Source organism: Coenobita brevimanus, chromosome 22, assembly GCF_032717465.1.
Source record: "Coenobita brevimanus isolate Jiangsu-jjx chromosome 22, ASM3271746v2, whole genome shotgun sequence".
Lineage (NCBI taxonomy): Eukaryota > Metazoa > Arthropoda > Malacostraca > Decapoda > Coenobitidae > Coenobita > Coenobita brevimanus.
This window is the reverse complement of record NC_136975.1, coordinates 7049186-7068184: the sequence shown is the minus strand read 5'-3', so window position 1 is coordinate 7068184 and position 18999 is coordinate 7049186.

Genomic DNA, 18999 nt, shown 5'->3' with positions numbered 1-18999 from the left:
CCTCCTAAAATCGTGATAGACAGACAGAGAAGGCCGACCCTGGAGATGCTGCTGTAGCGAAAAGTTTGGGAAGGTAGGAGCACAAGTAAATACATACAAATAAAGAAATGGAGAACTGAAAGAAACATGAAAAGAGTTTAGGATCGAGAAGTGAGGAAAGAAGGAAGAAAATACCCAATAGAAAAGAATGAAAAGAGATAAGAGAGGCGGAACTGTAAAAGGAGAGTGAAAAATGTGACATGGAAAGCTGAGAGTCAGCAACGGAAATGAAGAGTGATAAAAGGCACGAACGACATGAGGGGCGCAAAGCAGCATGGGAAAATGACGAGCGAGAGAGAGAGAGAGAGAGAGAGAGAGAGAGAGAGAGAAATACGTATCACGGAACGACGTGCACGGAAGGAAATGACAGTGAGAAACCTAAGGATAATGGAGGCAGAGAGCGAAAGTCAGAGAGCGAGATAAGCATGAAGACAGGAAGTGTGTTTACATATCAGATTCTCACAGTTACACAGACCATACAGACATTATAGCTCCAACGAAGGAGGAATGATCGATACGAAACACGAGAGACGAAAGTGAGAGAACGATAGATTATGAAGGTACAGAGTGGTCCTTGTGAAATGTTCCTTTTTCCAACCCACCAGGCGATTTCTTGTTTGTGAATCATGCACCTCTACTAACCAAAAAAAAAAAAAAAAAATCCGTCAGCTTTCCCTAAGTACCCTACATACGTGAAGCCTTCTATAATTTCTTCCCTCTTTATCATGGTATATTCTTCTTTCAGATCAATGAATGCCATAAATGCCTTTAAGTAATTCTCACATACTTTCTTCACTAATTTGTCTATCTGTGAATATTTAATCCACACATCCCATGCCAATCCAAAGCCATTCCTGCCCATCACTCAGACCCTTATTTTCGTTGAGTAAGGAAGCTCCCTCGCACCTTTTTCTTGGCGATTTATTTTTGGATACGGCTGGTTAATATCTTTCTGCATGTTATTTATGCAGATTATGGCGAGATTGCAATGACTTGTGTAACATGTAGGACAGTACGGTGTAATAAGCAAAATAAGTAGCTTAGTGGTGTTAGGCAGTGTCATTAACCGACGGGAAAAGAGCCTTATACATTTTTATATATTATTAATATTTTTCTTCTGTAGTTTTTCGTCCATAAATTTCTCCTATAATAAATAATAGCAAATACGAAAAAACAAAGGGGACAGATACATATATAAAGAAATAAAAGGCATGTACAATCAAAGACAAAACTCGTGTCGCAGTTTTCTCTGAACATTAGTGAAACACGAGAAACATTATGAGAGCTCTACCATACTTACATACTCGTCGTTGACTAACCTGACTTCCTCAGTCTTTATATCTGCTGGTGATGGATGACGGTATTAACGAACCCGAGAAATTCCTAAGTCTTACCGTCGATTTCCAAAAACTGCTGCCTCCGAGGAACGAAATTTCAGTTATATTCGGTCAGGCGATGATCGTCCGGCAGTCACATCTTAGACCTTACCACAAAACGTCAGGCAGACCTAATATATATGGAGAGGGAAAGAAACATGCATCCATCTACTAAGGAGATGAGAGGGGGCATGATCTACCTTTATTTAGGGGTAGAGAATCCCAAACAAACAGTACAAACATTCAGTGAAAGCAGAACCACAGAAAGGAGGATTAAGCGCTTGCGGAAGGCACAATAGAGAACGATCATCATTCAGGTCGCCTCATGTTACCACATAACTACAAGAAAATAATCACAATGATGGAAGTAGCATCTGCAAGCAGTACTTACGCCGTGAGAGACGAATTGCAACTAGAATGAAACACTCGAACAGCAGTGTCTAAACTCCGGTCTTCTGGGTTATGCCAGTGTGGGGAACTAATTTTGCGCCTCGTAACAAAATATTCGATCATCATTACAGGGCATATCTATCCGTGTTTGTTAGGTAGATTGATTTTTTTTTTTTTTTTTTTTTGAGAGCACTGACCGATAATAACAATCACAGCTTATAGGCCTAATCATCAACTTAGGCTAAGCAGATGATGAATAAAGAACTGAGTTCAGGACACTTCTTCAGCTAACTGCATTACAGTATTGATGATAAGACAATTAAAAAAAATAGTATGGACAACAACGGTTCACATACATCAAGTAAAAGTAGCAGTTGGAAAATCAATATAAATGTGTTTCGCTTAGTTATGAAAAATATGCTGACATGCACAGATTCGTCGCCTGGAGCAAAGGGCAACTCGTGTCAGTGCTACCAACCGTCCGTATGACACTAAGCAGAAAGCACCAGAAGTTGAGCCTTTCAGCAGATGTTTTCACCAAATTTCACGACACGACTTTTGTCCTTAACTTAAGTACTTTAAATAAGAACCAGAGACAAAAAGAAATATTAAACAACGAAAGGTCCATTAAAGGGCCTAGAGAAAGATGCACGGGAGCGGCGAGTGGAAAAAGAATGAAAGAGCGAGTGGTGCTCCTCCTCTAAATCTTCTTTCAGAAATCCTCTTTACGCTGAGTCTCTCACTAACTCTCTTTAACTCCCTCTTTACATTTTCTCTTTCCCTCCTTACACTCTCTTTCTCTCTCCAACTCCCTCTTTACACTCTCTTTCTCTCTCCAACCCCCTCTTTACACTCTCTTTCTCTAACTCCCTCTTTACACTCTTTCTCTCTCCAACTCCCTATACACTCTCTAACTCCCTCTTTACACTCTCTTTCTCTAACTCCCTCTTTACACTCTCTTTCTCTCTCCAACCCCCTCTTTACACTCTCTCTCTCCAACCCCCTCTTTACACTCTCTTTCTCTAACTCCCTCTTTACACTCTCTTTCTCTCTCCAACTCCCTATACACTCTCTAACTCTCTCTTTACACTCTCTTTCTCTCCTTAACTCCCTCTTTACACTCTCTCTCTTTAACTTCTTCTTTACTTTGTTTTTGTAAAGAGGGAGTTATTTTTTGGCTGTCGACAAAATAAGTAAATGAATAAGTAAATAAAAAAATAAAAACAGCAAAATCACATTATCCACCAGCAAGCTTTTAAGTTTACAAAACTGGGTCTTCGTTTTCCAATGTTTTTATTTTTTTTTCCTCTTTTTTTATCATGGAATTCAGATGCCTGGTGGTCTAGTGGTCTAAGGACGCCCAAAGGAGATGATGGTTGTATATGAACTGTAGACTGACTTGAATCCCGAGAGACGCGTGAATAAAATCATCTGGCCCTAACATTAATAAACTAAAACTGTGCACCATTGTAGCACGTAATGAATGCTCACCGCGTCTCATGGCGTGGGCATACCTGTAATTAACCTTTAGTTCACCTTTACCTGTAGTCTGGGGATTACGAAATGACCATTCTCACAGAATAATTTATACTGTACAATGAATAAGTGAGAGTCTTCGCAAATAACTATGAACTGTTAGCGAAAATGGGTCACTCAAAGCCATAAATCTTTAATTAAATAAACAAGAGGGAGCATTCAGAGAGTGTAACACCCGTGCCCTCCAACTGGTCTAAAGGTCGAATATTTAACTTTGCCCTGTGACCTTGACCTCTGGCAGACTACTCTCATAATCGAATTACTTCATTATTGTCTAAACCTTGACGTTTCTACCAACATTAGTACAAATTATGTCTTTGATCTCTGACAATTTTATTTCCTCTACTATTTATAATTTTTCCCACTTTCTCTTTTCCCATCCTCCACATAACTATAATCTTCCTTGCCTCCATCATTTTTCTCTCCTTTTCCTCTTGCTAGTCACGGTAACACTCCTCCCGCTTTCCTTTCCTCCACTGAAGTTTCCCTCCATTATCCTTTCTTTCTCCTCCCTTTCAAGCACATAATTTTGGTTTCATTCTTTTTGTTCATTCTTATTCTTCTCCTCCCTTTTCTCTACATAATTTCATCTCCATTTTCTTCCCTCTTCTCATTTCTCCACATAATTTTCTCTCCATTTTCCTCTTTGTTTCTTTTCCTTCACACAAAATTCCTCTCCCTTCTCCTCCTCCTTTCCCCTCAGTTTCCTCTCTCTCCTCTCTTTCCTCTTCATCATCATCTCTCTCCCTCTCTTTCTCTCTCTCTCTCTCTCTCTCTCTCTCCATCATTTTCTCAGTCCTTTCTCCTCCCTTTTCATCTCTATGTAATATTCTGTCCATTTTCCTCCCTCCTTCATTTCCTCTTCACAATCTCTTCATCTGCCTCCCCCTCCCTTCCCTTCACATAATTTCCTCCTCATTTGCCTTTCTCCACTCCCTTCCTTCACACAATTTTCCTTTCCTTTTTGTATTATATTCCTCCCTCTTCTGTACACAATTTCCCCATTTTTTTCCTCTCTCCTCTCCCTTTCCTCAAGACAGTTTTTCTCTCCATTTCATCATGTTCATTATTTTCCTCCATCTTCTCCACATAATTTCCTCCCCTCTTTCCTCTCTCTTCTCTCTTTATCAACACGGTTTTCCCCTCCATTTACTCCTGTTCATAATTTACCTCCTTCTTCTATACATAATTTCCTCTTATTTTCCTCTCCACCCCCTTTCCTCCACGCTATTCCCCCCCTCCTCCCCTTGCTTTTTTTCGCTTTCTCTTCTCCACATAATTTCCTCTTCAATCTTCTCACCACTCGTTTTCCTCCATGCAATTTTCCCCTCTTTCCTCTTGTTCATTATTTTCCTTCAGTGTCTCCTGAAAATCTCCTCCTATTTTTCCTATCTCTATCCTCCACCAAATCCCTCCCCCCTCCTCCTCTTGCTCATTTTCCACCCTCTTCTCCACATAACTTTCTCCTCAATCTTCCCTCCACTCCCCTTCCCCCACGCAAATTTCCCCCTTCCTTCTCTCTTGATCATCATTTTCCTTCCTCTTCATTTTCCTCTCATCTTCATTTTTTCCACGCAAATTTCCTTCCTTTTCCTCTATTTCCTTTTGACATTAGGCTGGCTCTGAGTAACTGAGACTGCTAACTTTTTTTCCATGATATTTTTTTTTCTACTCGTTACCAGTAAAAAAAAAAATTAAAACGAATAAACGCTTCCACGAATGTTTTATTTTTCCTCTGTTTTTACGTCCCCCCCCCTCTCCCCCCTGCTTTGCTCTTGATAGTACTCTTAAATTTAGGCTATGTTCTTTTTCTGGATTCTGGTTCATCTGCTCCTGAAATGATGATGATGATGGTGATGCTGATAATGATGATGATGGTGATTATTATTTTTATCATTATTATTATTATCATTGTTATTATTATTTCTATCTATTGCCAGACTCTTCAATTCCGTAAGGGGAGGCCTCAAACAAATCGCCTCCATGTCGCCCTGTCCAACACCATTTCACTGCCCTGTTCCCAGCCCACACCCCTCTCATATACCTCTCCACTCCATCCCTCCATCTCATCCTCGGCCTCCCCCTCCCTTTCCTTCCCTCCATCTCACTCGCATACAAACTCCCCCTCTCTGCTGTTGCTAGTACGTCCGTCCACTTTTATACTTTTTCTCTCCTTGTCTCTGAATCCTGCCTCACATCATCTTTAGACAGAAATGATGGTGTGGATGATGATGATGATGATGATGATGATGATGATGATGATGATGATTGACCTACATATAACTTCAGGTGAGAACAAGGGCCACGTTGATGATGATGATGATGATGATGATTTTTCTAGTCTCGCAGCGGTCAACAGAAACATCCTAATATCGTGACAGAACACAGCAAATAGGAACGTGCGTTTGGGTGGGGGTTGGAAGGTGGAGCTTGTGTGTGCGGAGGGTTGGGGATGGTGGGGAAGGGAAAGTGTGAGGGAGAATGGGAGGAGGTAGCTGGTGGAGGGAGATGGGAGAGTGGGAGGGGTGTGGGGAGGTATGAGCTGGGGGAGGGGATGGTTGGAGGAAAGGGGTGGGAGAGTGAAGGAGAGGAATGGAAGGAAGAGGTCACTGAAGGAGGGAGATGGGAGAGTGGGAGGAGTGTGGGGAAGGATAAAGGAGAGTAGAAGGGGTGTGCGGAGGTACGAAGAGGAAGGGGAGAGGGGGAGAGGTGTTGGGGGGAGAGAATAGGAGCAGGGAGGTGAGTGATACCGTGGCTAAAATACCCCGAGGCCGGAATATTAGACAATTTCGCCTTCCTGACTCATCTCGCGGGTCATTCCGGTTCGGCATTAGAGTTTCCCGGCTCTGCTCTCCTGCTTCTGCTTCTCCTGCTGCTCCTGCTCAACCTGGGATGTGAGGCTCGGCGGCAGACTTTCATGCATAACCAGGGTGAATTTCCGGAGGGGAGAGGAAGATGGGAAGATTTTCATGCATAACCAAGGTGATTTTCCTGATGTGGGTGGGTTTGATCTTCACGCAATTTACAGATGTTGGTGGGTAGATTTTCACGCAATTTCCAGATGTGAGGGGGGGAGTAGATTTTCTTGAATAATCAAGGTGAATTTCCAGATATGAGAGGGTAGATTTTCATGAAGATATAAGGTGAATTTCTTGCTGTGGATGGATAATTCTTCACGCATAATCATGGTAAATTTCTGAAAGGGACATTGTTGACGGGGAGAACTTCGTCAATAAATGAGTTGAACATCTTGACGGTGATGTGACGATACTTTCCCGAAGATCTATGTGAACCTTCCAAACGTAAATGTAAATGGGGAAAGATTCCTGCATAATGTTGAAGTGGGATATGGCTAGTGATATTTTCGGGTATAAACCTTGAATTCTGAATAGCCATAGAGATATTACCATGCAAAATTAGAGTGAATTTCCAGGGGGAGATGTGAGAGGGGAATATCTGCGAGAATAATCGGGTGAATCAGTTCAGGCTAAGATGTGGGATGAGGATAATTTCGCGCATAACCATACGATCCACCTGTAAACTAACTGTCCCTTATACCATCTACATAACAACAAAAATCAGGGTAGTGTGCATGATGATGATGATGATGATGATGAAGGTGATAATGATGATGGTGATGATGATGATGATGATGATGATGATGATGATGATGAAGATGAAGATGGTGATGATGATGATGATGGTGATGATGATGATGATGGTGATGATGATGATGATGATGATGATGATCACGAATGTTACTAAAAATATGCATAAAGACGAAGCCTTCAACAAATACCTAATGAACTTATATCTGTAATCCAGCACAGGTGACTTATACTAGGCTAAAAATAATGAAAAAAAAAATCATAAACAAATTAAGAAAAAAATTCTCCTCAATCGTTTTTCCAAAATAATCCAACCCTCTCGCTGGTGTATTTCCTTCGGCCGTTATCCCTCCTTTTTGGCAACCCTGACATACTTATCAGAAACCCCGCATATACAGCCAAAGCCCCCGTAATGCATCGCACTCCACTCTTCAATGTGACCCAATTTGCTGGCCAGACAAGGGCGATGAAGCGGGGGGAAAAGAGAGAGAGAGAGAGAGAGAGAGAGAGTGCGTGTGTGTGTGTGTGTGTGTGTGTGTGTGTGTGTGTGTGTGTGTGTGTGTGTGTGTGTGTGTGTGTGTGTGTGTGTGTGTGTGTGTAGGGAGTTAGGAAAGGGGGAGGGGGAGAGGGAGAAAAGTGTAGAAAATGAAGGAATTAAAGAGGAGAGGAGGTGGAGGAGGGGGAAGAAGTTTACCTGGGCATTCGTGTCTGGTGGGGAGATGTGCCTGCAATTAGGTTCTCATCCTTTGATGGACACGAGGAGATGTTGAGAGATCAGCCCTGCCATTCAGACCCCAGACCCTCACACACACACGATATCACCAGCAACATGACGAGGAGGAAGAGAAGAAGAGGAAGAGAAGGAGGAGGAGGAGGAGGAAAAGGAGGAGGAGGAAGAGGAGGAGGAGAGAAGAATGCTGAGGAGAGGAGATGCTGGCAGGAGGCGGAGAGAAGTGGGAGAATGATTGTGGAGAAGGAATAAACAAAGCCTAAGCTCTGATGTCTCTAGCAACAGGAAGAGGAGGAGAAGGATGAGGATGAGGAGGAGGAAGATGGACAAAAGCGAAGAGGAGATGCTGGCAAGGGGCGGAGAGAACTGGGGGGATGATTGTGGAGAGGGAATAAACAAAGCCGGAGCTTTGATATCGCTAGCAACACTAGGAATAGGAGGAGGAGGAGGAGGAGGAGAAAAAGAAGAAGGAGGAGGAGGAGGAGGAGGAGGAGAAGAAGAAGAAGAAGAAGAAGAAGGAGGAGGAGGAGGAGGAGGAAGCAATGTGAAAAGAGATGTAGGGAGATCAGACCTGCCATTCAGACGTCCTCCCCACCAGAGCTTCGATATCGCCGGCAAAGCAGGAGTAAAGATAAGGAGGAAGAGGAGGAGGAGAGAGAAGAAGGGCGAGGAGGGGGGAAAAGGAGGTGATAGAAGAAGAAGTAGAAGAAGAGAGAAGAGAAGAGAAATGTTGCTGGAAGAAAAAGGAGAGGAGTAGAGAAAATATGGTGGTGGAAAGAGATGAAGGGAGAGAACGAGCTGAGAAAGGATCAAGGAAGGCATAGCATATTTACAAGTAGAAATGGACCCTTGATGGGCAATTGCTCTGTAAATGAACGTAACCTTAACCTCTTCAATCCCTGATGTTCTTTTCAATCTAACATCACGTCACCCAAACAATTATATTCACTTGTTATATTCTGTTCTTGTGTGGAAGAGTTGACGGAGTTGATTAAGGATGTATCTCGCCCGTAAGGTTGGGAAAGTCTCATGTCTAAAATTGCGTGGAGGTCGAGATACTAAAATAAAATAAATGGTCAATAGGCGATAAGGGTTAAGAGCAAAAAGAATATAAAATGAGCTGCATATAGAGAGAAATTACTGTATGTAGAAACCTACTGTTTTTATTATTCCACCCGATAAAAAAATGGGAAAAATCGTCACGAGATGAAAAGGGTTAATGAAAAAAATAGGGCAGGATATAACAAGGAATTATTGTATATTATAACCTGTCGTTTTTGTTTTCTCAATTCCAGTTTATTTACGTCGGGAGCTCCCTGCCCCCTGAGGTGACGTGGACTCTTAATTACTGTTTTTTACCGGAGCTGGAAAAAATATTATAATTATTTTGAAGACAGAGTAAGGATAATCCCAGAAAACACTCCCTCCCCCATCCCTCTCTCGTCTCCCTCCCTCCTTATCTCCCCACCTCCCTCCTCTCCCGCCTTTCTTTCTCTTCCTCTCTCTTGTGAAGATCTCTCCGTCTTCTCTCTCGTTTATCATCCCCTTTTGCCTCCCTCGTCCTCCCATCGTTTCTTACTTCCTCCCTTCTACTGCCTCCCTCTCCCTATCAAGTCGTCCTTCCTCCCTTCCTCTGGTTTCCATCTCTCCCTTCCCCCCTCCACCCGTCCATATCTTCTCCCTTCACCCGTCCCTCCTGTCCATCTCCCTCTCATATCTCTCTCCCTCCCTCCAGCCATCCATCTTGTTTCACCCACTCCTTATCTGGTATTTTGATCTGTGATATCCCATTTCACTTTATTCATTTAATCAGGATGAATAACTAGGCTGCTTTGCTGCATTCTGTTCCCTTTAACTTGGCCAAAAACTGCTATCCGTCCATATTGAATGCTGACATGTGGCAAGTGATTAACACTAGAAGATTGTACTAGCCATGAAATAATGCTATGAAAAGGATGCAGAGCCAAAGATTTGCCTGAATTCTGCCATTAAGTTACGTGAAATAAATTGCAAAATCAATATAATCTCCTTCGAGCCAGGCTAGACGAAGCATAGGCTTACTCACGGTTAGGGTCTTGTACGATCCAATGTTCTTTTTTGTTAGCAAGTTCATTTACAGCTGGTACGTAGTGTGTCTGGCGGCTAAATATAATCGACAGGATTTAAATACATTATATAATCCAAGCTCTACCACTGGAAAATAATTGTTCTTGAGATTATATGTAACTCGTTGTTTAGGGGTTTTTAAAATAACATTATCTGGAGTTTGTGAGAAGGACGACCTAGGTTTTTAATTATTCTTTTTTATGCAAGAAAGAAAGACCCAAAGGACAGAAGTTAGACCATCGCGGTGGAAGAGTTGATAAGTTCACAACAATAACCAACTCTTAATATTATTCTTACTACACAGGCATGATTTTGCTCCACTCTGGGGGGCCACGACTTCCAGTGCAAGGGCTAATGACAACTGTATCTTATCCTCCAGTTTTAAAAGTCCCCCCTAAGCTGGAAAATAAAATTGTGTGAAGGTAACAAGAACGAAATTAAAAAAGAAAAAAATCCTTCTCAAAAGGTTAAGGTGGTTTGATCATTCCCCGAGATTTTTAACCCCTTGAATTTGGCGACATGTTCATTTATCAGCTTAATTCTTGGCACCATCGGTCATTTATGTTCAACTTACAAAGGACCTCCACTAGTGAAGCTGTCGTTAAAGACTATACAGTATATCAAACCCGTTCCGTTCGAAAAATCTCTCTTAAACTGAATGAAGTTGTGTGAGGGCAACACGAAATGAATTAACGTTCTAGAGATGACAGGACCATATATATATATATATATATATATATATATATATATATATATATATATATATATATATATATATATATATATATATATATAAAAGTAAAAGTGAAGAGACAGTCTACAATAATTTGCCTAAATCTAATGAATTATCATTTTATTCTCTGCCTCCTGACGATTTTACTCATGTTGAGCTTAATGTTCGAAGAGCACGGGTAAGCTTAAGCCTTGACAAAGCCTTTTAGCAGGAGAGGGTTTTCCTAGGCCGAACTAAATCGCCCGGTGCCAGCCACAATGTACTAAGAAGGGCGTCACTCGGAGGCAAGAGGTTAAGTTTCATAGCTACCTGGAAAATTTCTCCAAGTTCCCTCAAGTTCATAAATCACGCCTACCCGCTGCACATACTATTATCTAAGTAATATCTGTACATTAAACTACCATTGTTATCTAGAAGATGATTTTGCCATCTTCCCTCAGTTAACAACACCACGGCTACATCTCTAGTGCATTACATGATGGAAACACCAGAACCGCCGCTTAGGACACGGTACATGACCTTCACCTTTTCTGTCGCTTCATGTGCACACGTCGAGAACACTAACATCGATAAATGTCAGTATATTTAATAATTTCTATTTGAGCCTGAATGTTCTCCCTGCAGCTGCTGGCAGTCAGCAAGGGAGTGAAAATGTCAGCTTGTAATTACGGATATGAACAGGTCAGACAATGTACCATGTAATTTAACAGATCATTAAGTCTGTGATCACAAATGGTTACCAACAAAAGGCATTAGGTGATCAGCATTCACACCAGTCAAAACAGTCATTACAATTATAACAACACAATCAGGGATGCCGGCGTTGCCCAGGTAAAAAAAAAAAAAATCGCCTTGTATACCGACGTTAAAACCTTGTCTCGGTGGAGATAGGGATAGTCGAGGATCCCACCTTGTCTAGAATTTGGTTCGGACGGAGGTCTACCACTGTGTAAAATTTCACTTTCCTTACGCTGACACGTACAGACCTACCAGCTGTCCAACCGACCGACCAACCGACCGACCGACCGACTGACACACACACACACACACACACACACACACACACACACACACACACACACACACACACACACACACACACACACACACACACACACACACACACACACACACACACACACACACACACACACACACACACACACACACACACACTCACATACACACATCCACCCACCCACCCTCCCACACACATACACACATCCACCCACCCACCCACCCACCCACACGCACTTCAGTTTAGCTATCAGAAGAACAAGGTCAGTGACATCACCCTGACAAAGAGCATTAGCGCAAACGTTGTCATTATCAACGACAAAAACATCGTCAGCAACGACACTAGCCACACATTAACGCGACCAGAAAATACAGGTTAGGCAGTCCGGTGTGTTTTTTGACAATTAACATGAGATCCGCTCCACTGGCCCCGTACCGTGTTGGCGGTCGGTGGCTCCAGGTATTGTTATTTTGTTATCGTTATCATTATCATTATTATTATTATTATTATTATTATTATTATCATTATTATTATTATTATTATTATTATTATTATTATTATTATCATTATTATTATTCCTGCGACGACTACTTGTACTACCACCACCATCACCACCACCACCACCACTACTACTACTACTGCTACTGCTGCTACTGTAATTATCATCATCATCATCATCATAATTATTATTTGCGTGTGTGTGTGTGTGTGTGTGTGTGTGTGTGAAAGCCGACTTTACAAAATGCTTCACAGTTTTGTGACTGTGAAAGGCGACCTTTGAATTTGAAAGCAAAAAAGAATAAAATAATGGTCTCTTTTTTACATTGTCTAATTCTGCATTCGGAAGTTAGGGCGCATCACATTCCCTGTAGTACTGAACGGCGCCATGTTAACACCAGGTAACACTAAGCGACGCACGTGCCCTTTGAACTATGCATGAATATTGGGCCTGTGAGCTAACAAACATGGTGGGCCTCTGCATCACGGAGTGCAGACCACACATGATTCTGTGTGTATGAGTTTGTGGTATATGGCAATTTAATACTGGTGAAGTTGGATTCTTTGTGTGTCTCTGGGCAAGTTTTTACCCCTGCTTTCCCGCCGAGAGCAACTAAAACGGACGGGATCGTTAGGGCCACTTTGATTTTCAGTATTAATTCCTTAGCAACTGCAAATACAGACAGGATTCATATGCCACACCAGCAAAAACAGGACACACACACACACACACACACACACACACACACACACACACACACACACACACACACACACACACACACACACACACACACACACACACACACACACACACACACACACACACACACACACACACACACACACACACACACACACACACACACACACACACACACACACACACACACACACACACACACACACACACACACACACACACACACACACTCCACTCACACGATACCTCTCGACACACACACACACACACACACATACACTCCACTCACACGATACCTCTCGACACACACACACACACACACACACACACACACACATACACTCCACTCACACGATACCTCTCGACACACACACACACACACACACACACACACACACACACACACACATACACTCCACTCACACGATACCTCTCGACACACACACACACACACACACACACACACACACACACACAGGCACCCCTCACACACACAGGCACCCCCCACACACACTCCACTCGCACGATACCCCTCGCGTCAGAGTACAGCGGACGGCAAATTCCCAGCAACAAAGTGAGGCTCAAGGCCGTCCGTATGGCCGCCAGGCTTTTGTAAACAACACCCGTATTTGTTCTGTCAACGGCGTCTCGGGATATATGTTGTGGGTTCTGACAATAACGCTGAACACAGTGGGAACCCAGCAAAGGACGCCTCTCCGTTATCTGTGTGTGCGTGTGCGTGTGTTGGTGTGTATAAGCGTCGTGCACTGGAATGTATTAGCCTTTTGGATCATTACTTCAGTGGAGGTGGGGAGCGGTGCTAAGTTCTCCCTTGTTTAGGCGGCTCGGTATACTGGTCGGTTTGTTGTTGGTTTCATGTTGGGTGGACGCTTTGGCATGTGTCCGGTTTCCACCTACTGCTACTGAATTTGTGGGATGGGCGTTCACACACATGTCTACAACAATCAGTAACAGAAGCCCCCACCGTACCATTATGTACGAATACTGGTTTATTTTATCGTTTGAGTTTTGTGTCTCTCTTACCTGGTGCGCGGGAGGCAAACCTTCATGCTGTGGCACCGATCAAACCAGGCTGCTCTATGGCTCTGCTGCTCTTTATACAAACTTCCCTAAACTCCCTCCCTTTCACCCAAAGAAAGAAGTTGGACTACAGGAAAAGGGCAACCTCATCCTGCAGTCCACCGAGTTCACACAGGGTGAGTCTGGGACCACAACAGAAATAAACCGTCGTACCCTCCTCCTAACTCCCCTTGACTTTACCCCTGTTTGGCATCCTTTTTGGTTACCTTAACATTTTCATAGCGGTGATTTACTCTATTGGAATAAAGTCTTCTGGTGTCAGCAGAAGTATATATTTTTTTCTTCAGTGTCACATTTTCCATTATGATATATTTCACCTATTTGTTGCAGTAGGTCTTTTACATCTGAATGGTTTAATCTGGCGAAACAAAATACTAATTTCGTAGGCTGCCACCGAAGAATTAAGATATACAAAAGACTTAGCAACTTATTGACACAGAGTTTGATAGGCTTGATAACTGCCTTCATTAGGAGTACTGCTTGCATGATAATATTTGGGTAAAGATCCGCTGCGCACCCTCCCTCCCTCCCTCCCTCCCTCCCTAAGTGCATTATAAGCATCTTCGTCCTCGTGAATCATTCTATCAAGTTTCAATCGTTGATTAACCAAACATGAAGACTATGGTGTACTAACGTGAAAGCACAATTACTGAAGGTGTTTGGGATTACCTTGCGTATATGATAGACAACACTGCAATACATTCTTAGGAAACTGATATTAAGTCATGTTTATCAGCTCAGTACAGCATAGTTACTGGTTTTTGAGAATATTCTAAATGAAGGGGAAACTCCTTGCGCTCGATGAGCTTCTATTAAGTTGACCTATTCTCGCCCAGCGCTAATCAAAATAAAAAAGTTAGTCCCTTGGAGTGAACAGGTTAGTGGAAACTTCTAACAATAAGTGATATTATTATTAACAACTTCAGTCCATGGGATCCCTCTAATCCTAAATCTAATTGCCTGCGTGCAACTTGAACTTAATGCCTGACGTTGTGCAGACAAAAATATAAATGACGTCCTCAGGTAAACGTGAGGTTGAAAGGTGGAACAGTGCATATATAGGGCAGAAAAACTGGATGTATGGAATAACCTGACAGGGGTGAGGCTGAGGGACGAGGCTGGGCAGGGGAAACAATGGCAGGGGATCAAAGCAGAATGTCAGTCTTTTGTTACATGATACAGTCAAGGAAATAACGCTGCATGACCAAAGCCGGATGCATTAAAAAATATTATTAATTAGTGGCACACCTTTATCAGGGTCGTGGACTTTTACTGGTAACAAATAAAGCCGGCAATGACACACTTCAAGATAAGGAAAAATAAAGAGTAGACTTCACTGTCCTTTTGGATTACCCCATATTTGTCACTGATTTAATTACAGGTGGATAAGGAAAAAGTAATAATTTATACAGGCAGGTGGTCTGGTCTGGTTTTTGACCCGGCCAGACAGCCTTGGAACAGACACAAGGGGATGAAAGGTGGTGGGTGGTGGGGTGCGTTGCCTGATGGATGGTTCGATGAGGATGTGGATAGTGTGAGAGGGAGAGAGGGCAGTCGGGAGGCTGAATGGTATGAAGGCAAAATTAGAGAAGGTGGATAATTTGATAGGCAGTAAGGGCAGTCTGGAAGCTGATGGGTATGGAGGTAAAATTAGCAGTAAAGTCGTGTAATATGTGTGATTAGATGAGGCAGTGGATAGTCTGACAGGTTAGGATGGAAGTGCATAGTTTGATATACTACTTTCACCTTAAACTGGCCCAGAATTTTGTCCTATTGCAACTTATTTCACGTAGCTCCCTAGCAGATAAAAGCGGTGCTACAACTCTACATCCTTTCCATAGCATTTCTTCGTGACTAGCACCATATCCAAGTGTTTATCTATTGCTAAAACTCGTCATTTAAGGTGGATAGAGGGCATTTACTGGCCAAATTAAATTGAACAGAGTATAGTGATGCTGGTAAATAATAAAGAAACATTTGGCTGTTATCTGGTTGCCTTGATTAGGTGGTGGATCGCTCAATAGCTATAAATGGTAGTTGCTGGAGAGAGGCTGAGTGAGTGCCCAGGTGGAATGATGATCACTGAAATAATTTGGTTGTATGGTTATGGGTAGTTTGATGAGGAAGCAGATTTAGATAAAGAGAGCACTGGCTGCGTACCTAAGCTGGTTCAAGAATGGGCTGATGGTGGTGGTAGCAGTAGTAGTAGTAGTACTGGTGGTAGTAGCAATGGTAGTTGCAGCCCCAGGTTCATCAGAACGTGAACTCAGTGGACTGCTGGTTGAAACCGCCCTTCTGTAGTTCATCCTCCTCCTTTTAGTGGGGTAGGAGCGAAATGAGGGATATTCATATAACCAGGCAAAATGGCCATCTACTCATATATCGGTTCCACCACGTGAAGGCGTCCCTCTCCAGCACCGGCCCGATGGTAAAGGAAATAGTTAAGCTGTCGTAAATAAGTGGTTTGACGAGAGGGTGATTAATCTGACCTCAAGAGGTAAGTGTGCTTGGGAGGTTGAATGAGTGTCTGAGTTAATGAATAGTAAATACAATAATTGCCTAGTAATTGGGTTCTTTGATGAGCCAGTGGATAGTTTAACAGCTAGACAATCGTAAATGGGCGAATGAGTGTACGTAAAGATAATGACAAAGATAACAATGACGATAATATAACTTTTAGTAGATGGGTAATTTAATGAGACAGTGGATACTTTGATAACCAGAAACGATGATGTCTGAGAAGCGAGTGGACGATTAACTGGGATAATTAGAAAACTAATTGGGTTGGTTTACAGAGGTGGTTTGAGTGGAAAGATAAATATGCTCTTGCTGTTGCTGTGGCCCCAGGCTCTAGTGAACATGAACCCGATGGATTGAGGGGTTCAAGTTCCCCCCTACTGCAATCTACTGTCATCTAACCAGGGTATAGAGAGGGAGCTGAGGGATCTTTGTATAACCAGGCAATGGAGCCATCTGCTTATATCGGTACCTACAATGAATAGACAGTTTGACAGAGACAGCTGTAGATGACTGGGTGCGTGAATGGAATGGCGATAATGGAAATAGCTGAGATAATGTGTGGATCATTTAGTTTGAACAGTGGATTATTTGTTAGACAAAGGTGGAGGTAGTTGGGTGGAACAATGGTAAAGAAAAGTAACTGGTTGTCGCGTGGGCGTTGTTACGAGGCACTGGATAGACTGACAGTTTGAGATGGCCGTGGGTAGCAGACTGAATGGGCTCCTGTGTTAGCTGATGATAGAGAATAAACTGGATTCTGTCTGGTTGGTTAGATAGGTAGTGGATAGTCTGAGAGCTCGATGGAACGAAGTTGAATGGATGTATGGGAGGGCTAGTAGAAGAGGGGAGAAACTGGGTCTGTGTGGTGTGTGGGTGGCTTGATGTATGGGTGAAATTTATCGGTGAAATTCTAGGGAAGGAAATGGGTTAAAGGATAAAAAGAAAAAAACTGTGGAATGATAGGAAAGTTATACCTCTTCACTACGAGAGGCCTCCCCATAGTTGAGTAAATAATTCGACGGGAGCAAGATTAACATAAAAGGTGAGGCTTTTTTGTATTCATAATGTTAATGTACCGTTTTTTAAGAGGAGGAGGAGGAAGAGGAAGAGGAATGGTGACCAGGAAAGAGCAGCCCAAAGACGTAAAGCTATCAACTGGTGCTACGTAAGGGTTCCAACACAGCACCACATGTAATGCTCATAAATGGAGGCGAGTGTACATTGCATGCGCGTGAAAGGGGGAGAGGAGTATAGATCGAACAATTAAGCTTAGCAGGAAAGAAATTATAATAGCTGTAAGAGGGGAAGGGATATTTAAAAGGGGACCGTTTGGGATTCTCGTGATAGGAAAGGATGCGGTAGGCTTATGAAATGAAGAGATTACAATAGACAAAATAATCAGCTTTAGAAGAAAATATAAGGGTATGCTACTCTACATGATTAGAAAGTTTAAGCTCGGCCGGAATGAAAGGTAAATGATAATTATATAAGAGGTAAACAGGATTATGGAGAGACTGAATAAGTGCAGCAGGAAAGGTGTATGATTATTATATGATCAAGAAAGAAGATTATAGAGAGCACAGCTAAGGGAGTGATTATATATATATATATATATATATATATATATATATATATATATATATATATATATATATATATATATATATACAGCCCAACTACGGGTGAGGGAAAAACCTGAGTCTGATTATAGGTCATCTTTGATCTTAATTAGCAGCCAATGATCCGAGTGTTATTAGGATTTATCTAATTAAATATCAGGTGAGCACTTCAAACTGGAAATATCTTTGTGGTTCAGCATAGCGTGTTTCTGACTAGATCATACCCCTTCACCCCGATAATTTTTTTTTTATTGCTGATGCTACCTGCCGAGTTTACTGAGCTTAGGAGAGTGATATAGCATTGAAGACGTTGATGTTGGCGATTTTTAGCTCCCCACCCCCGTTCCAAAAGTCTAATCTAAGATTAATAAAATCGTCTGTAGACAACAGAGATAATGATGATGATGATGATGATGATGATGATTGATGATGATGATGATAATTGATGATGATGATGATGATGATGATGATGATGATGATGATGATTGATGATGATGATGATGATGATGATTGATGATGATAATTGATGATGATGATGATGATGATGATAATAGATGATGATGATGATAACTGATGATGATGATGATGATGATGATGATGATGATGATGATGATGATGATAAAAATGATAATAATAATAATAATAATAATCAATCAATCAATCAATCATTTCCTGTGGCACCCTCGGGATGCATAGGGCCTCGATGAACTCACACCACCACATCCTATCTTGTGCTAACTCCTCAAGATCTCCCCAACACTCATCTCCAGCTTCCCGTCTCATTGTCCTCACCCACGTCTCTTTTGGCCTTCCTCTACCTCTCCTACCAAGTGCCACCCACCCTGGTGTACCTCGTACTATTCCCTGTCTCCTATACACATGTCCTAGCCACTTCCATCGTGAGAATCTAACATATTCATCGATCGGCTGCACTCCCGTTATTTCTCTAATTCTACTATTTGGTATCCTTTCCCACCACTTAACTCCTAATATTCTTCTAAGTGCTTTATTTTCAAACACCA